This window comes from Hordeum vulgare, chromosome 2H, assembly GCF_904849725.1.
Source record: "Hordeum vulgare subsp. vulgare chromosome 2H, MorexV3_pseudomolecules_assembly, whole genome shotgun sequence".
Taxonomy (NCBI): domain Eukaryota; kingdom Viridiplantae; phylum Streptophyta; class Magnoliopsida; order Poales; family Poaceae; genus Hordeum; species Hordeum vulgare.
The window spans coordinates 576,881,013-576,899,958 of record NC_058519.1 but is presented as its reverse complement, the minus strand read 5'-3'; the positions used below and the strand labels follow the sequence as shown (position 1 = coordinate 576,899,958).

Sequence of the window (18,946 nt, the reverse complement as noted above, 5' to 3'; positions counted from 1 at the left end):
TAGTACTACTCTCGCCCTACTACTACTACTACTACTACTACTACTACTACTAGTCGTTGGGTGTCAAGCGCGGTGGGAAAAGTCACACAGTAATCGTCAAAATAAGAAAATGAGGTCATATAGATCACGGTCCCGCGTCATCCTTGTCACGTGGCGCAAAAATATATTTAAAAAGGGGAATGCAACACGAGGACTTCCCAGGAGGTCACCCATCCTAGTACTACTCTCGCCCAAGCACGCTTATCTTCGGAGTTCTGATGGGATCTGGTGCTTTAGTGCTAGTATGATCGCATCCGACATGCAACTATCTATTTGTTCCTTATGCTTGCCCCTACTACTACTACTACTACTACTACTAGTCGTTGGGTGTCAAGCGCGGTGGGAAAAGTCACACAGTAATCGTCAAAAATAAGAAAATGAGGTCATATAGATCACGCTCCCGCGTCATCCTTGTCACGTGGCGCAAAAATATATTTAAAAAGGGGAATGCAACACGAGGACTTCCCACGAGGTCACCCATCCTAGTACTACTCTCGCCCAAGCACGCTTAACTTCGGAGTTCTGATGGGATCCGGTGCTTTAGTGCTGGTATGATCGCATCCGACATGCAACTATCTTTCTGTTCCTTATGCTTGCCCCTACTACAACTACTACTACTACTACTACTACTACTACTACTACTAGTCGTTGGGTGTCAAGCGCGGTGGGAAAAGTCACACAGTAATCGTCAAAAATAAGAAAATGAGGTCATATAGATCACGCTCCCGCGTCATCCTTGTCACGTGGCGCAAAAATATATTTAAAAAGGGGAATGCAACACGAGGACTTCCCAGGAGGTCACCCATCCTAGTACAACTCTCGCCCAAGCACGCTTAACTTCGGAGTTCTGATGGGATCCGGTGCTTTAGTGCTGGTATGATCGCATCCGACATGCAACTATCTATTTGTTCTTTATGCTTGCCCCTACTACTACTACTACTACTACTACTACTACTACTACTACTACTACTACTACTACTACTACTACTACTACTACTACTACTACTACTACTACTACTACTACTACTACTACTACTACTACTACTACTACTACTACTACTACTACTACTACTACTACTACTACTACTACTAGTCGTTGGGTGTCAAGCGCGGTGGGAAAAGTCACACAGTAATCGTCAAAAATAAGAAAATGAGATCATATAGATCACGGTCCCGCGTCATCCTTGTCACGTGGCGCAAAAATATATTTAAAAAGGGGAATGCAACACGAAAAGGGGAATGCAACACGAGGACTTCCCAGGAGGTCACCCATCCTAGTACTACTCTCGCCCAAGCACGCTTAACTTCGGAGTTCTGATGGGATCCGGTGCTTTAGTGCTGGTATGATCGCATCCGACATACAACTATCTATTTGTTCCTTATGCTTGCCCCTACTACTACTACTACTACTAGTCGTTGGGTGTCAAGCGCGGTAGGAAAAGTCACACAGTAATCGTCAAAAATAAGAAAATGAGGTCATATAGATCACGCTCCCGCGTCATCCTTGTCACGTGGCGCAAAATTATATTTAAAAACGGGAATGCAACACGAGGACTTCCCAAGAGGTCACCCATCCTAGTACTACTCTCGCCGAAGCACGCTTAACTTCGGAGTTCTGATGGGATCCGGTGCTTTAGTGCTGGTATGATCGCATCCGACATGCAACTATCTATTTGTTCCTTATGCTTGCCCCTACTACTACTACTACTACTACTACTACTACTACTAGTCGTTGGGTGTCAAGCGCGGTGGGAAAAGTCACACAGTAATCGTCAAAAATAAGAAAATGAGGTCATATAGATCACGGTCCCGCGTCATCCTTGTCACGTGGCGCAAAAATATATTTAAAAAGGGGAATGCAACACGAGGACTTCCCAGGAGGTCACCCATCCTAGTACTACTCTCGCCCAAGCACGCTTAACTTCGGAGTTCTGATGGGATCCGGTGCTTTAGTGCTGGTATGATCGCATCCGACATGCAACTATCTATTTGTTCCTTATGCTTGCCCCTACTACTACTACTACTACTAGTCGTTGGGTGTCAAGCGCGGTGGGAAAAGTCACACAGTAATCGTCAAAAATAAGAAAATGAGGTCATATAGATCACGCTCCCGCGTCATCCTTGTCACGTGGCGCAAAAATATATTTAAAAAGGGGAATGCAACACGAGGACTTCCCAGGAGGTCACCCATCCTAGTACTACTCTCGCCCTACTACTACTACTACTACTACTACTACTACTACTACTACTACTAGTCGTTGGGTGTCAAGCGCGGTGGGAAAAGTCACACAGTAATCGTCAAAATAAGAAAATGAGGTCATATAGATCACGGTCCCGCGTCATCCTTGTCACGTGGCGCAAAAATATATTTAAAAAGGGGAATGCAACACGAGGACTTCCCAGGAGGTCACCCATCCTAGTACTACTCTCGCCCAAGCACGCTTATCTTCGGAGTTCTGATGGGATCTGGTGCTTTAGTGCTAGTATGATCGCATCCGACATGCAACTATCTATTTGTTCCTTATGCTTGCCCCTACTACTACTACTACTACTACTACTAGTCGTTGGGTGTCAAGCGCGGTGGGAAAAGTCACACAGTAATCGTCAAAAATAAGAAAATGAGGTCATATAGATCACGCTCCCGCGTCATCCTTGTCACGTGGCGCAAAAATATATTTAAAAAGGGGAATGCAACACGAGGACTTCCCACGAGGTCACCCATCCTAGTACTACTCTCGCCCAAGCACGCTTAACTTCGGAGTTCTGATGGGATCCGGTGCTTTAGTGCTGGTATGATCGCATCCGACATGCAACTATCTTTCTGTTCCTTATGCTTGCCCCTACTACTACTACTACTACTACTACTACTACTACTACTACTACTAGTCGTTGGGTGTCAAGCGCGGTGGGAAAAGTCACACAGTAATCGTCAAAAATAAGAAAATGAGGTCATATAGATCACGCTCCCGCGTCATCCTTGTCACGTGGCGCAAAAATATATTTAAAAAGGGGAATGCAACACGAGGACTTCCCAGGAGGTCACCCATCCTAGTACAACTCTCGCCCAAGCACGCTTAACTTCGGAGTTCTGATGGGATCCGGTGCTTTAGTGCTGGTATGATCGCATCCGACATGCAACTATCTATTTGTTCTTTATGCTTGCCCCTACTACTACTACTACTACTACTACTACTACTACTACTACTACTACTACTACTACTACTACTAGTCGTTGGGTGTCAAGCGCGGTGGGAAAAGTCACACAGTAATCGTCAAAAATAAGAAAATGAGATCATATAGATCACGGTCCCGCGTCATCCTTGTCACGTGGCGCAAAAATATATTTAAAAAGGGGAATGCAACACGAAAAGGGGAATGCAACACGAGGACTTCCCAGGAGGTCACCCATCCTAGTACTACTCTCGCCCAAGCACGCTTAACTTCGGAGTTCTGATGGGATCCGGTGCTTTAGTGCTGGTATGATCGCATCCGACATACAACTATCTATTTGTTCCTTATGCTTGCCCCTACTACTACTACTACTACTAGTCGTTGGGTGTCAAGCGCGGTGGGAAAAGTCACACAGTAATCGTCAAAAATAAGAAAATGAGGTCATATAGATCACGCTCCCGCGTCATCCTTGTCACGTGGCGCAAAATTATATTTAAAAACGGGAATGCAACACGAGGACTTCCCAAGAGGTCACCCATCCTAGTACTACTCTCGCCCAAGCACGCTTAACTTCGGAGTTCTGATGGGATCCGGTGCTTTAGTGCTGGTATGATCGCATCCGACATGCAACTATCTATTTGTTCCTTATGCTTGCCCCTACTACTACTACTACTACTACTACTACTACTACTACTACTACTAGTCGTTGGGTGTCAAGCGCGGTGGGAAAAGTCACACAGTAATCGTCAAAAATAAGAAAATGAGGTCATATAGATCACGGTCCCGCGTCATCCTTGTCACGTGGCGCAAAAATATATTTAAAAAGGGGAATGCAACACGAGGACTTCCCAGGAGGTCACCCATCCTAGTACTACTCTCGCCCAAGCACGCTTAACTTCGGAGTTCTGATGGGATCCGGTGCTTTAGTGCTGGTATGATCGCATCCGACATGCAACTATCTATTTGTTCCTTATGCTTGCCCCTACTACTACTACTACTACTAGTCGTTGGGTGTCAAGCGCGGTGGGAAAAGTCACACAGTAATCGTCAAAAATAAGAAAATGAGGTCATATAGATCACGCTCCCGCGTCATCCTTGTCACGTGGCGCAAAAATATATTTAAAAAGGGGAATGCAACACGAGGACTTCCTAGGAGGTCACCCATCCTAGTACTACTCTCGCCCAAGCACGCTTAACTTCGGAGTTCTGATGGGATCCGGTGCTTTAGTGCTGGTATGATCGCATCCGACATGCAACTATCTATTTGTTCCTTATGCTTGCCCCTACTACTACTACTACTACTACTACTACTAGTGGTTGGGTGTCAAGCGCGGTGGGAAAAGTCACACAGTAATCGTCAAAAATAAGAAAATGAGGTCATATAGATCACGCTCCCGCATCATCCTTGTCACGTGGCGCAAAAATATATTTAAAAAGGGGAATGCAACACGAGGACTTCCCAGGAGGTCACCCATCCTAGTACTACTCTCGCCCAAGCAGGCTTAACTTCGGAGTTCTGATGGGATCCGGTGCTTTAGTGTTGGTATGATCGCATCCGACATACAACTATCTATTTGTTCCTTATGCTTGCCCCTACTACTACTACTGTTGGAAATATGCCCTAGAGGCAATAATAAATTAGTTATTATTATATTTCTTAGTTTATGATAATCGTTTATTATCCATGCTATAATTGTATTGATTGGAAACACAATACTTGTGTGGATACATAGACAAAACACTGTCCCTAGTAAGCCTCTAGTTGACTAGCTCGTTAATCAAAGATGGTCAAGGTTTCCTGGCCATAGGCAAGTGTTGTCACTTGATAACGGGATCACATCATTAGGAGAATCATGTGATGGACTAGACCCAAACTAATAGACGTAGCATGTTGATCGTGTCATTTTGTTGCTACTGTTTTCTGCGTGTCAAGTATTTATTCCTATGACCATGAGATCATATAACTCACTGACACCGGAGGAATGCTTTGTGTGTATCAAACGTCGCAACGTAACTGGGTGACTATAAAGATGCTCTACAGGTATCTCCGAAGGTGTTAGTTGAGTTAGTATGGATCAAGACTGGGATTTGTCACTCCGTGTGAACGGAGAGGTATCTCGGGGCCCACTCGGTAATACAACATCACACACAAGCCTTGCAAGCAATGTAACTTAGTGTAAGTTGCGGGATCTTGTATTACGGAACGAGTAAAGAGACTTGCCAGTAAACGAGATTGAAATAGGTATACGGATACTGACGATCGAATCTCGGGCAAGTAACATACCGAAGGACAAAGGGAATGACATACGGGATTATATGAATCCTTGGCACTGAGGTTCAAACGATAAGATCTTCGTAGAATATGTAGGATCCAATATGGGCATCCAGGTCCCGCTATTGGATATTGACCGAGGAGTCTCTCGGGTCATGTCTACATAGTTCTCGAACCCGCACGGTCTGCACACTTAAGGTTCGACGTTGTTTTATGCGTATTTGAGTTATATGGTTGGTTACCGAATGTTGTTCGGAGTCCCGGATGAGATCACGGACGTCACGAGGGTTTCCGGAATGGTCCGGAAACGAAGATTGATATATAGGATGACCTCATTTGGTTACCGGAAGGTTTTCGTGCATTACCGGGAAAAGTTTCGGGCTCATCGGTAGTGTACCGGGAGTGCCGGGAGGGGTGCCGGGGACCATCGGGAGGGGTGTCACGCCCCAAGGGGTCTCATGGGCTATGGGAAGAGATAAACCAGCCCCTAGTGGGCTGGAATAAGTTCTCACTAAGGCCCATAAGGTTTGAGAAGGAAAAAACACAAGGTGGAAAGAGTTTCCAAGTGGGAAGGTGGAATCCTACTCCAAGTAGGATTGGAGTAGGACTCCTCCACCTCCAATTTCGGCCAAACCTTTAGGTTTTGAGGCTGCCTCCTCCCCTCCCTCCCACCTATATATACGGAGGTTTTAGGGCTGATTTGAGACGACTTTCTCACGGCAGCCCGACCACATACCTCCATAGTTTTTCCTCTAGATCGCGTTTCTGCGGAGCTCGGGCGGAGCCCTGCTGAGACAAGATCATCACCAACCTCCGGAGCGCCGTCACGCTGCCGGAGAACTCTTCTACCTCTCCGTCTCTCTTGCTGGATCAAGAAGGCCGAGATCATCGTCGAGTTGTACGTGTGCTGAACGCGGAGGTGCCGTCCGTTCGGTACTAGATCGTGGGACTGTTCGCGGGATTGTTCGCGGGGCGGATCGAGGGACGTGAGGACGTTCCACTACATCAACCGCGATCTCTAATCGCTTCTGCTGTACGATCTACAAGGGTACGTAGATCACTCATCCCCTCTCGTAGATGGACATCACCATGATAGGTCTTCGTGCGCGTAGGAAAATTTTTGTTTCCCATGCGACGTTCCCCAACAACTACTACTAGTACTACTACTACTACTACTACTACTACTACTACTAGTCGTTGGGTGTCAAGCGCGGTGGGAAAAGTCACACAGTAATCGTCAAAAATAAGAAAATGAGGTCATATAGATCACGCTCCCGCGTCATCCTTGTCACGTGGCGCAAAAATATATTTAAAAAGGGGAATGCAACACGAGGACTTCCCAGGAGGTCACCCATCCTAGTACTACTCTCGCCCAAGCACGCTTAACTTCGGAGTTCTCATGGGATCCGGTGCTTTAGTGCTGGTATGATCGCATCCGACATGCAACTATCTATTTGTTCCTTATGCTTGCCCCTACTACTACTACTACTACTAGTCGTTGGGTGTCAAGCTTGGTGGGAAAAGTCACACAGTAACCGTCAAAAATAAGAAAATGAGGTCATATAGATCACGGTCCCGCGTCATCCTTGTCACGTGGCGCAAAAATATATTTAAAAAGGGGAATGCAACACGAGGACTTCCCAGGAGGTCACCCATCCTAGTACTACTCTCGCCCAAGCACGCTTAACTTCAGAGTTCTGATGGGATCCGGTGCTTTAGTGCTGGTATGATCGCATCCGACATGCAACTATCTATTTGTTCCTTATGCTTGCCCCTACTACTACTACTACTACTACTAGTCGTTGGGTGTCAAGCGCGGTGGAAAAAGTCACACAGTAATCGTCAAAAATAAGAAAATGAGGTCATATAGATCACGCTCCCGCGTCATCCTTGTCACGTGGCGCAAAAATATATTTAAAAAGGGGAATGCAACACGAGGACTTCCCAGGAGGTCACCCATCCTAGTACTACTCTCGCCCAAGCACGCTTAACTTTGAAGTTCTGATGGCATCCGGTGCTTTAGTGCTCGTATGATCGCATCCGACATGCAATTATCTATTTGTTCCTTATGCTTGCCCCTACTAGTACTACTACTACTACTACTACTAGTCGTTGGGTGTCAAGCGCGGTGGGAAAAGTCACACAGTAATCGTCAAAAATAAGAAAATGAGGTCATATAGATCACGCTCCCGCGTCATCCTTGTCACGTGGCGCAAAAATATATTTAAAAAGGGGAATGCAACACGAGGACTTTCCAGGAGGTCACCCATCCTAGTACTACTCTCGCCCAAGCACGCTTAACTTCAGAGTTCTGATGGGATCCGGTGCTTTAGTGCTGGTATGATCGCATCCGACATGCAACTATCTATTTGTTCCTTATGCTTGCCCCTACTACTACTACTACTACTACTACTACTACTAGTCGTTGGGTGTCAAGCGCGGTGGAAAAAGTCACACAGTAATCGTCAAAAATAAGAAAATGAGGTCATATAGATCACGCTCCCGCGTCATCCTTGTCACGTGGCGCAAAAATATATTTAAAAAGGGGAATGCAACACGAGGACTTCCCAGGAGGTCACCCATCCTAGTACTACTCTCGCCCAAGCACGCTTAACTTCGGAGTTCTGATGGGATCCGGTGCTTTAGTGCTGGTATGATCACATCCGACATGCAACTATCTATTTGTTCCTTATGCTTGCCCCTACTACTACTACTACTACTACTACTAGTCGTTGGGTGTCAAGCGCGGTGGGAAAAGTCACACAGTAATCGTCAAAAATAAGAAAATGAGGTCATATAGATCACGCTCCCGCGTCATCCTTGTCACGTGGCGCAAAAATATATTTAAAAAGGGGAATGCAACACGAGGAATTCCCAGGAGGACTTCCCATCATAGTACTACTCTCGCCCAAGCACGCTTAACTTCGGAGTTCTGATGGGATCCGGTGCTTTAGTGCTGGTATGATCGCATCCGACATGCAACTATCTATTTGTTCCTTATGCTTGCCCCTACTACTACTACTACTAGTACTACTACTACTACTACTACTACTACTAGTCGTTGGGTGTCAAGCGCGGTGGGAAAAGTCACACAGTAATCGTCAAAAATAAGAAAATGAGGTCATATAGATCACGCTCCCGCGTCATCCTTGTCACGTGGCGCAAAAATATATTTAAAAAGGGAAATGCAACACGAGGACTTCCCAGGAGGTCACCCATCCTAGTACTACTCTCGCCCAAGCACGCTTAACTTCGGAGTTCTGATGGGATCCGGTGCTTTAGTGCTGGTATGATCGCATCCGACATGCAACTATCTATTTGTTCCTTATGCTTGCCCCTACTACTACTACTACTAGTACTACTATTACTACTACTACTACTACTAGTCGTTGGGTGTCAAGCGCGGTGGGAAAAGTCACACAGTAATCGTCAAAAATAAGAAAATGAGGTCATATAGATCACGCTCCCGCGTCATCCTTATCACGTGGCGCAAAAATATATTTAAAAACGTGAATGCAACACGAGGACTTCCCAAGAGGTCACCTATCCTAGTACTACTCTCGCCCAAGCACGCTTAACTTCGGAGTTCTGATGGGATCCGGTGCTTTAGTGCTGGTATGATCGCATCCGACATGCAACTATCTATTTGTTCCATATGCTTGCCCCTACTACTACTACTACTAGTCGTTGGGTGTCAAGCGCGGTGGGAAAAGTCACACAGTAATCGTCAAAAATAACAAAATGAGGTCATATAGATCACGCTCCCGCGTCATCCTTGTCACATGGCGCAAAAATATTTTTAAAAAGGGGAATGCAACACGAGGACTTCCCAGGAGGTCACCCATCCTAGTACTACTCTCGCCCAAGCACGCTTAACTTCGGAGTTTTGATGGGATCCGGTGCTTTAGTGCTGGTATGATCGCATCCGACATGCAACTATCTATTTGTTCCTTATGCTTGCCCCTACTACTACTACTACTAGTCGTTGGGTGTCAAGCGCGGTGGGAAAAGTCACACAGTAATCGTCAAAAATAAGAAAATGAGGTCATATAGATCACGGTCCCGCGTCATCCTTGTCACGTGGCGCAAAAATATATTTAAAAAGGGGAATGCAACACGAGGACTTCCTAGGAGGTCACCCATCCTAGTACTACTCTCGCCCAAGCACGCTTAACTTCGGAGTTCTGATGGGATCCGATGCTTTAGTGTTAGCATGATCGCATCCGACATGCAACTATCTATTTGTTCCTTATGCTTGCCCCTACTACTACTACTACTAGTCGTTGGGTGTCAAGCGCGGTGGGAAAAGTCACACGTTAATCGTCAAAAATAAAAAAATGAGGTCATATAGATCATGCTCCCGCGTCATCCTTGTCACGTGGCGCAAAAATATATTTAAAAAGGGGAATGCAACACGGAGTCCCAGGAGGTCACCCATCCTAGTACTACTCTCGCCCAAGCACGCTTAACTTCGGATTTCTGATGGGATCCGGTGCTTTAGTGCTGGTATGATCGCATCCGACATGCAACTATCTATTTGTTCCTTATGCTTGCCCCTACTACTACTACTACTACTACTACTACTACTACTAGTCGTTGGGTGTCAAGCGCGGTGGGAAAAGTCACACAGTAATCGTCAAAAATAAGAAAATGAGGTCATATAGATCACGCTCCCGCGTCATCCTTGTCACGTGGCGCAAAAATATATTTAAAAAGGGGAATGCAACACGAGGACTTCCGAGGAGGTCACCCATCCTAGTACTACTCTCGCCCAAGCACGCTTAACTTCGGAGTTCTGATGGGATCCGGTGCTTTAGTGCTGGTATCATCGCATCCGACATGCAACTATCTATTTGTTCCTTATGCTTGCCCCTACTACTACTACTACTACTACTAGTCGTTGGGTGTCAAGCGCGGTGGGAAAAGTCACACAGTAATCGTCAAAAATAAGAAAATGAGGTCATATAGATCACGCTCCCGCGTCATCCTTGTTACGTGGCGCAAAAATATATTTAAAAAGGGGAATGCAACACGAGGACTTCCCAGGAGGTCACCCATCCTAGTACTACTCTCGCCCAAGCACGCTTAACTTCAGAGTTCTGATGGGATCCAGTGCTTTAGTGCTGGTCTGATCACATCCGACATGCAACTATCTATTTGTTCCTTATGCTTGCCCCTACTACTACTACTACTACTAGTACTACTACTACTACTACTACTACTAGTCGTTGGGTGTCAAGCGCGGTGGGAAAAGTCACACAGTAATCGTCAAAAATAAGAAAATGAGGTCATATAGATCACGCTCCCGCGTCATCCTTGTCACGTGGCGCAAAAATATATTTAAAAAGGGGAATGCAACACGAGGACTTCCCAAAAGGTCACCCATCCTAGTACTACTCTCGCCCAAGCACGCTTAACTTCGGAGTTCTGATGGGATCCGGTGCTTTAGTGCTGGCATGATCGCATCCGACATGCAACTATCTATTTGTTCCTTATGCTTGCCCCTACTACTACTACTACTAGTCGTTGGGTGTCAAGCGCGGTGGGAAAAGTCACACGTTAATCGTCAAAAATAAAAAAATGAGGTCATATAGATCACGCTCCCGCGTCATCCTTGTCACGTGGCGCAAAAATATATTTAAAAAGGGGAATGCAACACGGAGTCCCAGGAGGTCACCCATCCTAGTACTACTCTCGCCCAAGCACGCTTAACTTCGGAGTTCTGATGGGATCCGGTGCTTTAGTGCTGGTATGATCGCATCCGATATGCAACTATCTATTTGTTCCTTATGCTTGCCCCTACTACTACTACTACTACTACTACTACTACTACTAGTCGTTGGGTGTCAAGCGCGGTGGGAAAAGTCACACAGTAATCGTCAAAAATAAGAAAATGAGGTCATATAGATCACGCTCCCGCGTCATCCTTGTCACGTGGCGCAAAAATATATTTAAAAAGGGGAATGCAACACGAGGACTTCCCAGGAGGTCACCCATCCTAGTACTACTCTCGCCCAAGCACGCTTAACTTCAGAGTTCTGATGGGATCCGGTGCTTTAGTGCTGGTATGATCGCATCCGACATGCAACTATCTATTTGTTCCTGATGCTTGCCCCTACTACTACTACTACTACTAGTCGTTGGGTGTCAAGCGCGGTGGGAAAAGTCACACAGTAATCGTCAAAAATAAGAAAATGAGGTCATATAGATCACGCTCCCGCGTCATCCTTGTCACGTGGCGCAAAAATATATTTAAAAAGGGGAATGCAACACGAGGACTTCCCAGGAGGTCACCCATCCTAGTACTACTCTCGCCCAAGCACGCTTAACTTCGGAGTTCTGATGGGATCCGGTGCTTTAGTGCTGGTATGATCGCATCCGACATGCAACTATCTATTTGTTCCTTAAGCTTGCCCCTACTACTACTACTACTACTAGTCGTTGGGTGTCAAGCGCGGTGGGAAAAGTCACACAGTAATCGTCAAAAATAAGAAAATGAGGTCATATAGATCACGCTCCCGCGTCATCCTTGTCACGTGGCGCAAAAATATATTTAAAAAGGGGAATGCAACACGAGGACTTCCCAGGAGGTCACCCATCCTAGTACTACTCTCGCCCAAGCACGCTTAACTTCGGAGTTCTGATGGGATCCGGTGCTTTAGTGCTGGTATGATCGCATCCGACATGCAACTATCTATTTGTTCCTTATGCTTGCCCCTACTACTACTACTAGTCGTTGGGTGTCAAGCGCGGTGGGAAAAGTCACACAGTAATTGTCAAAAATAAGAAAATGAGGTCATATAGATCACGCTCCCGCGTCATCCTTGTCACGTGGCGCAAAAATATATTTAAAAAGGGGAATGCAACACGAGGACTTCCCAGGAGGTCACCCATCCTAGTACTACTCTCGCCCAAGCACGCTTAACTTCGGAGTTCTGATGGGATCCGGTGCTTTAGTGCTGGTATGATCGCATCCGACATGCAACTATCTATTTGTTCCTTATGCTTGCCCCTACTACTACTACTACTACTAGTCGTTGGGTGTCAAGCGCGGTGGGAAAAGTCACACAGTAATCGTCAAAAATAAGAAAATGAGGTCATATAGATCACGCTCCCGCGTCATCCTTGTCACGTGGCGCAAAAATATATTTAAAAAGGGGAATGCAACACGAGGACTTCCCAAGAGGTCACCCATCCTAGTACTACTCTCGCCCAAACACGCTTAACTTCGGAGTTCTGATGGGATCCGGTGCTTTAGTGCTGGTATGATCGCATCCGACATGCAACTATCTATTTGTTCCTTATGCTTGCCCCTACTAATACTACTACTACTACTACTACTACTACTACTACTACTACTACTACTACTACTACTACTAGTCGTTGGGTTTCAAGCGCGGTGGGAAAAGTCATAGTAATCGTCAAAAATAAGAAAATGAGGTCATATAGATCACGCTCCCGCGTCATCCTTGTCACGTGGCGCAAAAATATATTTAAAAAGGGGAATGCAACACGAGGACTTCCCAAGAGGTCACCCATCCTAGTACTACTCTCGCCCAAACACGCTTAACTTCGGAGTTCTGATGGGATCCGGTGCTTTAGTGCTGGTATGATCGCATCCGACATGCAACTATCTATTTGTTCCTTATGCTTGCCCCTACTAATACTACTACTACTACTACTACTACTACTACTACTACTACTACTACTACTACTACTACTACTAGTCGTTGGGTGTCAAGCGCGGTGGGAAAAGTCACATAGTAATCGTCAAAAATAAGAAAATGAGGTCATATAGATCACGCTCCCGCGTCATCCTTGTCACGTGGCGCAAAAATATATTTAAAAAGGGGAATGCAACACGAGGACTTCCCAGGAGGTCACCCATCCTAGTACTACTCTCGCCCAAACACGCTTAACTTCGGAGTTCTGATGGGATCCGGTGCTTTAGTGCTGGTATGATCGCATCCGACATGCAACTATCTATTTGTTCCTTATGCTTGCCCCTACTAATACTACTACTACTACTACTACTACCACTACTACTACTAGTCGTTGGGTGTCAAGCGCGGTGGGAAAAGTCACACACAGTAATCGTCAAAAATAAGAAAATGAGGTCATATAGATCACGCTCCCGCGTCATCCTTGTCACGTGGCGCAAAAATATATTTAAAAAGGGGAATGCAACACGAGGACTTCCCAGGAGGTCACCCATCCTAGTACTACTCTCGCCCAAGCACGCTTAACTTCGAAGTACTGATGGGATTCGGTGCTTTAGTGCTGGTATGATCGCATCCGACATGCAACTATCTATTTGTTCCTTATGCTTGCCCCTACTACTACTACTACTACCACTACTACTACTAGTCGTTGGGTGTCAAGCACGGTGGGAAAAGTCACACAGTAATCGTCAAAAATAAGAAAATGAGGTCATATAGATCACGCTCCCGCGTCATCCTTGTCACGTGGCGCAAAAATATATTTAAAAAGGGGAATGCAACACGAGGACTTCCCAAGAGGTCACCCATCCTAGTACTACTCTCGCCCAAACACGCTTAACTTCGGAGTTCTGATGGGATCCGGTGCTTTAGTGCTGGTATGATCGCATCCGACATGCAACTATCTATTTGTTCCTTATGCTTGCCCCTACTAATACTACTACTACTACTACTACTACTACTACTACTACTACTACTAGTCGTTGGGTGTCAAGCGCGGTGGGAAAAGTCACAGTAATCGTCAAAAATAAGAAAATGAGGTCATATAGATCACGCTCCCGCGTCATCCTTGTCACGTGGCGCAAACATATATTTAAAAAGGGGAATGCAACACGAGGACTTCCCAGGAGGTCACCCATCCTAGTACTACTCTCGCCCAAACACGCTTAACTTCGGAGTTCTGATGGGATCCGGTGCTTTAGTGCTGGTATGATCGCATCCGACATGCAACTATCTATTTGTTCCTTATGCTTGCCCCTACTACTACTACTACTACTACTACTACTACTACAACTACTACTACTACTACTACTAGTCGTTGGGTGTCAAGCGCGGTGGGAAAAGTCACACAGTAATCGTCAAAAATAAGAAAATGAGGTCATATAGATCACGCTCCCGCGTCATCCTTGTCACGTGGCGCAAAAATATATTTAAAAAGGGGAATGCAACACGAGGACTTCCCAGGAGGTCACCCATCCTAGTACTACTCTCGCCCAAACACGCTTAACTTCGGAGTTCTGATGGGATCCGGTGCTTTAGTGCTGGTATGATCGCATCCGACATGCAACTATCTATTTGTTCCTTATGCTTGCCCCTACTAATACTACTACTACTACTACTACTACTACTACTACTACTACTACTACTACTAGTCGTTGGGTGTCAAGCGCGGTGGGAAAAGTCACATAGTAATCGTCAAAAATAAGAAAATGAGGTCATATAGATCACGCTCCCGCGTCATCCTTGTCACGTGGCGCAAAAATATATTTAAAAAGGGGAATGCAACACGAGGACTTCCCAGGAGGTCACCCATCCTAGTACTACTCTCGCCCAAACACGCTTAACTTCGGAGTTCTGATGGGATCCGGTGCTTTAGTGCTGGTATGATCGCATCCGACATGCAACTATCTATTTGTTCCTTATGCTTGCCCCTACTAATACTACTACTACTACTACTACTACCACCACTACTACTAGTCGTTGGGTGTCAAGCGCGGTGGGAAAAGTCACACACAGTAATCGTCAAAAATAAGAAAATGAGGTCATATAGATCACGCTCCCGCGTCATCCTTGTCACGTGGCGCAAAAATATATTTAAAAAGGGGAATGCAACACGAGGACTTCCCAGGAGGTCACCCATCCTAGTACTACTCTCGCCCAAGCACGCTTAACTTCGGAGTACTGATGGGATTCGGTGCTTTAGTGCTGGTATGATCGCATCCGACATGCAACTATCTATTTGTTCCTTATGCTTGCCCCTACTACTACTACTACTACCACTACTACTACTAGTCGTTGGGTGTCAAGCGCGGTGGGAAAAGTCACACAGTAATCGTCAAAAATAAGAAAATGAGGTCATATAGATCACGCTCCCGCGTCATCCTTGTCACGTGGCGCAAAAATATATTTAAAAAGGGGAATGCAACACGAGGACTTCCCAGGAGGTCACCGATCCTAGTACTACTCTCGCCCAAGCACGCTTAACTTCGGAGTTCTGATGGGATCCGGTGCTTTAGTGCTGGTATGATCGCATCCGACATGCAACTATCTATTTGTTCCTTATGCTTGCCCCTACTACTACTACTACTAGTACTACTACTAGTCGTTGGGTGTCAAGCGCGGTGGGAAAAGTCACACAGTAATCGTCAAAAATAAGAAAATGAGGTCATATAGATCACGCTCCCGCGTCATCCTTGTCACGTGGCGCAAAAATATATTTAAAACACGAGGACTTCCCAGGAGGTCACCCATCCTAGTACTACTCTCGCCCAAGCACGCTTAACTTCGGAGTTCTGATGGGATCCGGTGCTTTAGTGCTGGTATGATCGCATCCGACATGCAACTATCTATTTGTTCCTTATGCTTGCCCCTACTACTACTACTACTAGTCGTTGGGTGTCAACCGCGGTGGGAAAAGTCACACAGTAATTGTCAAAAATAAGAAAATGAGGTCATATAGATCACGCTCCCGCGTCATCCTTGTCACGTGGCGCAAAAATATATTTAAAAAGGGGAATGCAACACGAGGACTTCCCAGGAGGTCACCCATCCTAGTACTACTCTCGCCCAAGCACGCTTAACTTCGGAGTTCTGATGGGATCCGGTGCTTTAGTGCTGGTATGATCGCATCCGACATGCAACTATCTATTTGTTCCTTATGCTTGCCCCTACTACTACTACTACTACTAGTCGTTGGGTGTCAAGCGCGGTGGGAAAAGTCACACAGTAATCGTCAAAAATAAGAAAATGAGGTCATATAGATCACGCTCCCGCGTCATCCTTGTCACGTGGCGCAAAAATATATTTAAAAAGGGGAATGCAACACGAGGACTTCCCAAGAGGTCACCCATCCTAGTACTACTCTCGCCCAAACACGCTTAACTTCGGAGTTCTGATGGGATCCGGTGCTTTAGTGCTGGTATGATCGCATCCGACATGCAACTATCTATTTGTTCCTTATGCTTGCCCCTACTAATACTACTACTACTACTACTACTACTACTACTACTACTACTAGTCGTTGGGTGTCAAGCGCGGTGGGAAAAGTCACAGTAATCGTCAAAAATAAGAAAATGAGGTCATATAGATCACGCTCCCGCGTCATCCTTGTCACGTGGCGCAAAAATATATTTAAAAAGGGGAATGCAACACGAGGACTTCCCAGGAGGTCACCCATCCTAGTACTACTCTCGCCCAAACACGCTTAACTTCGGAGTTCTGATGGGATCCGGTGCTTTAGTGCTGGTATGATCGCATCCGACATGCAACTATCTATTTGTTCCTTATGCTTGCCCCTACTACTACTACTACTACTACTACTACTACTACTACTACTACTACTACTACTAGTCGTTGGGTGTCAAGCGCGGTGGGAAAAGTCACACAGTAATCGTCAAAAATAAGAAAATGAGGTCATATAGATCACGCTCCCGCGTCATCCTTGTCACGTGGCGCAAAAATATATTTAAAAAGGGGAATGCAACACGAGGACTTCCCAGGAGGTCACCCATCCTAGTACTACTCTCGCCCAAACACGCTTAACTTCGGAGTTCTGATGGGATCCGGTGCTTTAGGGCTGGTATGATCGCATCCGACATGCAACTATCTATTTGTTCCTTATGCTTGCCCCTACTAATACTACTACTACTACTACTACTACTACTACTACTACTACTACTACTAGTCGTTGGGTGTCAAGCGCGGTGGGAAAAGTCACATAGTAATCGTCAAAAATAAGAAAATGAGGTCATATAGATCACGCTCCCGCGTCATCCTTGTCACGTGGCGCAAAAATATATTTAAAAAGGGGAATGCAACACGAGGACTTCCCAGGAGGTCACCCATCCTAGTACTACTCTCGCCCAAACACGCTTAACTTCGGAGTTCTGATGGGATCCGGTGCTTTAGTGCTGGTATGATCGCATCCGACATGCAACTATCTATTTGTTCCTTATGCTTGCCCCTACTAATACTACTACTACTACTACTACTACTACTACTACTACTACTAGTCGTTGGGTGTCAAGCGCGGTGGGAAAAGTCACACACAGTAATCGTCAAAAATAAGAAAATGAGGTCATATAGATCACGCTCCCGCGTCATCCTTGTCACGTGGCGCAAAAATATATTTAAAAAGGGGAATGCAACACGAGGACTTCCCAGGAGGTCACCCATCCTAGTACTACTCTCGCCCAAGCACGCTTAACTTCGGAGTACTGATGGGATTCGGTGCTTTAGTGCTGGTATGATCGCATCCGACATGCAACTATCTATTTGTTCCTTATGCTTGCCCCTACTACTACTACTACTACCACTACTACTACTAGTCGTTGGGTGTCAAGCGCGGTGGGAAAAGTCACACAGTAATCGTCAAAAATAAGAAAATGAGGTCATATAGATCACGCTCCCGCGTCATCCTTGTCACGTGGCGCAAAAATATATTTAAAAAGGGGAATGCAACACGAGGACTTCCCAGGAGGTCACCGATCCTAGTACTACTCTCGCCCAAGCACGCTTAACTTCGGAGTTCTGATGGGATCCGGTGCTTTAGTGCTGGTATCATCGCATCCGACATGCAACTATCTATTTGTTCCTTATGCTTGCCCCTACTACTACTACTACTACTACTACTACTACTAGTCGTTGGGTGTCAAGCGCGGTGGGAAAAGTCACACAGTAATCGTCAAAAATAAGAAAATGAGGTCATATAGATCACGCTCCCGCGTCATCCTTGTCACGTGGCGCAAAAATATATTTAAAAAGGGGAATGCAACACGAGGACTTCCCAGGAGGTCACCGATCCTAGTACTACTCTCGCCCAAGCACGCTTAACTTCGGAGTTCTGATGGGATCCGGTGCTTTAGTGCTGGTATCATCGCATCCGACATGCAACTATCTATTTGTTCCTTATGCTTGCCCCTACTACTACTACTACTACTACTACTACTACTACTAGTCGTTGGGTGTCAAGCGCGGTGGGAAAAGTCACACAGTAATCGTCAAAAATAAGAAAATGAGGTCATATAGATCACGCTCCCGCGTCATCCTTGTCACGTGGCGCAAAAATATATTTAAAAAGGGGAATGCAACACGAGGACTTCCCAGGAGGTCACCCATCCTAGTACTACTCTCGCCCAAGCACGCTTAACTTCGGAGTTCTGATGGGATCCGGTGCTTTAGTGCTGGTATGATCGCATCCGACATGCAACTATCTATTTGTTCCTTATGCTTGCCCCTACTACTACTA

At 45.9% G+C, this 18,946-nt stretch overlaps 53 non-coding genes across 53 annotated transcripts; all 53 read right to left on the bottom strand.

Moving 5' to 3' along the window:
* Nucleotides 1-176: 176 nt before the first annotated feature.
* LOC123431890 lies at nt 177-295 on the bottom strand. The gene has a single exon (XR_006623491.1). It is a non-coding gene; the product is annotated as a 5S ribosomal RNA (ribosomal RNA).
* A 188-nt stretch (nt 296-483) lies between these two features.
* On the bottom strand, nt 484-602 carry LOC123434938. Its single transcript, XR_006626203.1, has one exon. It is a non-coding gene; the product is annotated as a 5S ribosomal RNA (ribosomal RNA).
* A 206-nt stretch (nt 603-808) lies between these two features.
* On the bottom strand, nt 809-927 carry LOC123435522. Its single transcript, XR_006626769.1, has one exon. It is a non-coding gene; the product is annotated as a 5S ribosomal RNA (ribosomal RNA).
* Nucleotides 928-1,275: 348 nt separating this feature from the next.
* Nucleotides 1,276-1,394, bottom strand: LOC123434172. Its single transcript, XR_006625460.1, has one exon. It is a non-coding gene; the product is annotated as a 5S ribosomal RNA (ribosomal RNA).
* A 182-nt stretch (nt 1,395-1,576) lies between these two features.
* Nucleotides 1,577-1,695, bottom strand: LOC123438668. The gene has a single exon (XR_006629799.1). It is a non-coding gene; the product is annotated as a 5S ribosomal RNA (ribosomal RNA).
* A 197-nt stretch (nt 1,696-1,892) lies between these two features.
* LOC123434171 lies at nt 1,893-2,011 on the bottom strand. The gene has a single exon (XR_006625459.1). It is a non-coding gene; the product is annotated as a 5S ribosomal RNA (ribosomal RNA).
* A 406-nt stretch (nt 2,012-2,417) lies between these two features.
* LOC123431889 lies at nt 2,418-2,536 on the bottom strand. The gene has a single exon (XR_006623490.1). It is a non-coding gene; the product is annotated as a 5S ribosomal RNA (ribosomal RNA).
* Nucleotides 2,537-2,724: 188 nt separating this feature from the next.
* Nucleotides 2,725-2,843, bottom strand: LOC123434936. The gene has a single exon (XR_006626201.1). It is a non-coding gene; the product is annotated as a 5S ribosomal RNA (ribosomal RNA).
* A 206-nt stretch (nt 2,844-3,049) lies between these two features.
* Nucleotides 3,050-3,168, bottom strand: LOC123435520. The gene has a single exon (XR_006626767.1). It is a non-coding gene; the product is annotated as a 5S ribosomal RNA (ribosomal RNA).
* A 243-nt stretch (nt 3,169-3,411) lies between these two features.
* On the bottom strand, nt 3,412-3,530 carry LOC123434169. Its single transcript, XR_006625457.1, has one exon. It is a non-coding gene; the product is annotated as a 5S ribosomal RNA (ribosomal RNA).
* A 182-nt stretch (nt 3,531-3,712) lies between these two features.
* LOC123434991 lies at nt 3,713-3,831 on the bottom strand. The gene has a single exon (XR_006626254.1). It is a non-coding gene; the product is annotated as a 5S ribosomal RNA (ribosomal RNA).
* A 206-nt stretch (nt 3,832-4,037) lies between these two features.
* LOC123434167 lies at nt 4,038-4,156 on the bottom strand. Its single transcript, XR_006625456.1, has one exon. It is a non-coding gene; the product is annotated as a 5S ribosomal RNA (ribosomal RNA).
* A 182-nt stretch (nt 4,157-4,338) lies between these two features.
* LOC123435560 lies at nt 4,339-4,457 on the bottom strand. The gene has a single exon (XR_006626805.1). It is a non-coding gene; the product is annotated as a 5S ribosomal RNA (ribosomal RNA).
* A 191-nt stretch (nt 4,458-4,648) lies between these two features.
* LOC123432225 lies at nt 4,649-4,767 on the bottom strand. Its single transcript, XR_006623819.1, has one exon. It is a non-coding gene; the product is annotated as a 5S ribosomal RNA (ribosomal RNA).
* A 2,033-nt stretch (nt 4,768-6,800) lies between these two features.
* Nucleotides 6,801-6,919, bottom strand: LOC123435714. The gene has a single exon (XR_006626965.1). It is a non-coding gene; the product is annotated as a 5S ribosomal RNA (ribosomal RNA).
* A 182-nt stretch (nt 6,920-7,101) lies between these two features.
* LOC123435811 lies at nt 7,102-7,220 on the bottom strand. Its single transcript, XR_006627057.1, has one exon. It is a non-coding gene; the product is annotated as a 5S ribosomal RNA (ribosomal RNA).
* Nucleotides 7,221-7,405: 185 nt separating this feature from the next.
* LOC123433271 lies at nt 7,406-7,524 on the bottom strand. The gene has a single exon (XR_006624802.1). It is a non-coding gene; the product is annotated as a 5S ribosomal RNA (ribosomal RNA).
* A 191-nt stretch (nt 7,525-7,715) lies between these two features.
* On the bottom strand, nt 7,716-7,834 carry LOC123438521. The gene has a single exon (XR_006629658.1). It is a non-coding gene; the product is annotated as a 5S ribosomal RNA (ribosomal RNA).
* A 194-nt stretch (nt 7,835-8,028) lies between these two features.
* LOC123435152 lies at nt 8,029-8,147 on the bottom strand. The gene has a single exon (XR_006626413.1). It is a non-coding gene; the product is annotated as a 5S ribosomal RNA (ribosomal RNA).
* A 188-nt stretch (nt 8,148-8,335) lies between these two features.
* Nucleotides 8,336-8,455, bottom strand: LOC123432563. The gene has a single exon (XR_006624140.1). It is a non-coding gene; the product is annotated as a 5S ribosomal RNA (ribosomal RNA).
* Nucleotides 8,456-8,664: 209 nt separating this feature from the next.
* Nucleotides 8,665-8,783, bottom strand: LOC123435409. The gene has a single exon (XR_006626662.1). It is a non-coding gene; the product is annotated as a 5S ribosomal RNA (ribosomal RNA).
* A 209-nt stretch (nt 8,784-8,992) lies between these two features.
* LOC123438113 lies at nt 8,993-9,111 on the bottom strand. The gene has a single exon (XR_006629273.1). It is a non-coding gene; the product is annotated as a 5S ribosomal RNA (ribosomal RNA).
* A 179-nt stretch (nt 9,112-9,290) lies between these two features.
* Nucleotides 9,291-9,409, bottom strand: LOC123437634. The gene has a single exon (XR_006628810.1). It is a non-coding gene; the product is annotated as a 5S ribosomal RNA (ribosomal RNA).
* A 179-nt stretch (nt 9,410-9,588) lies between these two features.
* LOC123433125 lies at nt 9,589-9,707 on the bottom strand. Its single transcript, XR_006624677.1, has one exon. It is a non-coding gene; the product is annotated as a 5S ribosomal RNA (ribosomal RNA).
* A 179-nt stretch (nt 9,708-9,886) lies between these two features.
* LOC123433273 lies at nt 9,887-10,002 on the bottom strand. The gene has a single exon (XR_006624804.1). It is a non-coding gene; the product is annotated as a 5S ribosomal RNA (ribosomal RNA).
* A 197-nt stretch (nt 10,003-10,199) lies between these two features.
* On the bottom strand, nt 10,200-10,318 carry LOC123437798. Its single transcript, XR_006628967.1, has one exon. It is a non-coding gene; the product is annotated as a 5S ribosomal RNA (ribosomal RNA).
* A 185-nt stretch (nt 10,319-10,503) lies between these two features.
* LOC123432195 lies at nt 10,504-10,622 on the bottom strand. The gene has a single exon (XR_006623791.1). It is a non-coding gene; the product is annotated as a 5S ribosomal RNA (ribosomal RNA).
* A 209-nt stretch (nt 10,623-10,831) lies between these two features.
* LOC123437222 lies at nt 10,832-10,950 on the bottom strand. The gene has a single exon (XR_006628414.1). It is a non-coding gene; the product is annotated as a 5S ribosomal RNA (ribosomal RNA).
* Nucleotides 10,951-11,129: 179 nt separating this feature from the next.
* Nucleotides 11,130-11,245, bottom strand: LOC123433022. The gene has a single exon (XR_006624582.1). It is a non-coding gene; the product is annotated as a 5S ribosomal RNA (ribosomal RNA).
* A 197-nt stretch (nt 11,246-11,442) lies between these two features.
* On the bottom strand, nt 11,443-11,561 carry LOC123435810. The gene has a single exon (XR_006627056.1). It is a non-coding gene; the product is annotated as a 5S ribosomal RNA (ribosomal RNA).
* Nucleotides 11,562-11,743: 182 nt separating this feature from the next.
* On the bottom strand, nt 11,744-11,862 carry LOC123434166. The gene has a single exon (XR_006625455.1). It is a non-coding gene; the product is annotated as a 5S ribosomal RNA (ribosomal RNA).
* A 182-nt stretch (nt 11,863-12,044) lies between these two features.
* Nucleotides 12,045-12,163, bottom strand: LOC123434165. Its single transcript, XR_006625454.1, has one exon. It is a non-coding gene; the product is annotated as a 5S ribosomal RNA (ribosomal RNA).
* Nucleotides 12,164-12,339: 176 nt separating this feature from the next.
* LOC123434164 lies at nt 12,340-12,458 on the bottom strand. The gene has a single exon (XR_006625453.1). It is a non-coding gene; the product is annotated as a 5S ribosomal RNA (ribosomal RNA).
* A 182-nt stretch (nt 12,459-12,640) lies between these two features.
* On the bottom strand, nt 12,641-12,759 carry LOC123436693. Its single transcript, XR_006627906.1, has one exon. It is a non-coding gene; the product is annotated as a 5S ribosomal RNA (ribosomal RNA).
* A 225-nt stretch (nt 12,760-12,984) lies between these two features.
* Nucleotides 12,985-13,103, bottom strand: LOC123436692. Its single transcript, XR_006627905.1, has one exon. It is a non-coding gene; the product is annotated as a 5S ribosomal RNA (ribosomal RNA).
* A 230-nt stretch (nt 13,104-13,333) lies between these two features.
* Nucleotides 13,334-13,452, bottom strand: LOC123435875. The gene has a single exon (XR_006627120.1). It is a non-coding gene; the product is annotated as a 5S ribosomal RNA (ribosomal RNA).
* Nucleotides 13,453-13,660: 208 nt separating this feature from the next.
* LOC123438051 lies at nt 13,661-13,779 on the bottom strand. The gene has a single exon (XR_006629214.1). It is a non-coding gene; the product is annotated as a 5S ribosomal RNA (ribosomal RNA).
* Nucleotides 13,780-13,973: 194 nt separating this feature from the next.
* LOC123436691 lies at nt 13,974-14,092 on the bottom strand. Its single transcript, XR_006627904.1, has one exon. It is a non-coding gene; the product is annotated as a 5S ribosomal RNA (ribosomal RNA).
* A 210-nt stretch (nt 14,093-14,302) lies between these two features.
* Nucleotides 14,303-14,421, bottom strand: LOC123435874. The gene has a single exon (XR_006627119.1). It is a non-coding gene; the product is annotated as a 5S ribosomal RNA (ribosomal RNA).
* Nucleotides 14,422-14,639: 218 nt separating this feature from the next.
* On the bottom strand, nt 14,640-14,758 carry LOC123435873. The gene has a single exon (XR_006627118.1). It is a non-coding gene; the product is annotated as a 5S ribosomal RNA (ribosomal RNA).
* A 218-nt stretch (nt 14,759-14,976) lies between these two features.
* LOC123435872 lies at nt 14,977-15,095 on the bottom strand. The gene has a single exon (XR_006627117.1). It is a non-coding gene; the product is annotated as a 5S ribosomal RNA (ribosomal RNA).
* Nucleotides 15,096-15,303: 208 nt separating this feature from the next.
* Nucleotides 15,304-15,422, bottom strand: LOC123431973. Its single transcript, XR_006623577.1, has one exon. It is a non-coding gene; the product is annotated as a 5S ribosomal RNA (ribosomal RNA).
* Nucleotides 15,423-15,616: 194 nt separating this feature from the next.
* Nucleotides 15,617-15,735, bottom strand: LOC123438567. Its single transcript, XR_006629702.1, has one exon. It is a non-coding gene; the product is annotated as a 5S ribosomal RNA (ribosomal RNA).
* Nucleotides 15,736-15,914: 179 nt separating this feature from the next.
* Nucleotides 15,915-16,033, bottom strand: LOC123433196. Its single transcript, XR_006624738.1, has one exon. It is a non-coding gene; the product is annotated as a 5S ribosomal RNA (ribosomal RNA).
* A 179-nt stretch (nt 16,034-16,212) lies between these two features.
* On the bottom strand, nt 16,213-16,331 carry LOC123434163. The gene has a single exon (XR_006625452.1). It is a non-coding gene; the product is annotated as a 5S ribosomal RNA (ribosomal RNA).
* Nucleotides 16,332-16,513: 182 nt separating this feature from the next.
* On the bottom strand, nt 16,514-16,632 carry LOC123436690. The gene has a single exon (XR_006627903.1). It is a non-coding gene; the product is annotated as a 5S ribosomal RNA (ribosomal RNA).
* Nucleotides 16,633-16,839: 207 nt separating this feature from the next.
* On the bottom strand, nt 16,840-16,958 carry LOC123435870. Its single transcript, XR_006627115.1, has one exon. It is a non-coding gene; the product is annotated as a 5S ribosomal RNA (ribosomal RNA).
* Nucleotides 16,959-17,173: 215 nt separating this feature from the next.
* LOC123438713 lies at nt 17,174-17,292 on the bottom strand. The gene has a single exon (XR_006629839.1). It is a non-coding gene; the product is annotated as a 5S ribosomal RNA (ribosomal RNA).
* Nucleotides 17,293-17,507: 215 nt separating this feature from the next.
* Nucleotides 17,508-17,626, bottom strand: LOC123435869. Its single transcript, XR_006627114.1, has one exon. It is a non-coding gene; the product is annotated as a 5S ribosomal RNA (ribosomal RNA).
* Nucleotides 17,627-17,837: 211 nt separating this feature from the next.
* On the bottom strand, nt 17,838-17,956 carry LOC123431972. Its single transcript, XR_006623576.1, has one exon. It is a non-coding gene; the product is annotated as a 5S ribosomal RNA (ribosomal RNA).
* Nucleotides 17,957-18,150: 194 nt separating this feature from the next.
* On the bottom strand, nt 18,151-18,269 carry LOC123432011. Its single transcript, XR_006623613.1, has one exon. It is a non-coding gene; the product is annotated as a 5S ribosomal RNA (ribosomal RNA).
* Nucleotides 18,270-18,463: 194 nt separating this feature from the next.
* Nucleotides 18,464-18,582, bottom strand: LOC123432009. The gene has a single exon (XR_006623612.1). It is a non-coding gene; the product is annotated as a 5S ribosomal RNA (ribosomal RNA).
* Nucleotides 18,583-18,779: 197 nt separating this feature from the next.
* LOC123434162 lies at nt 18,780-18,898 on the bottom strand. Its single transcript, XR_006625451.1, has one exon. It is a non-coding gene; the product is annotated as a 5S ribosomal RNA (ribosomal RNA).
* Between the last annotated feature and the right edge of the window lie 48 nt (nt 18,899-18,946).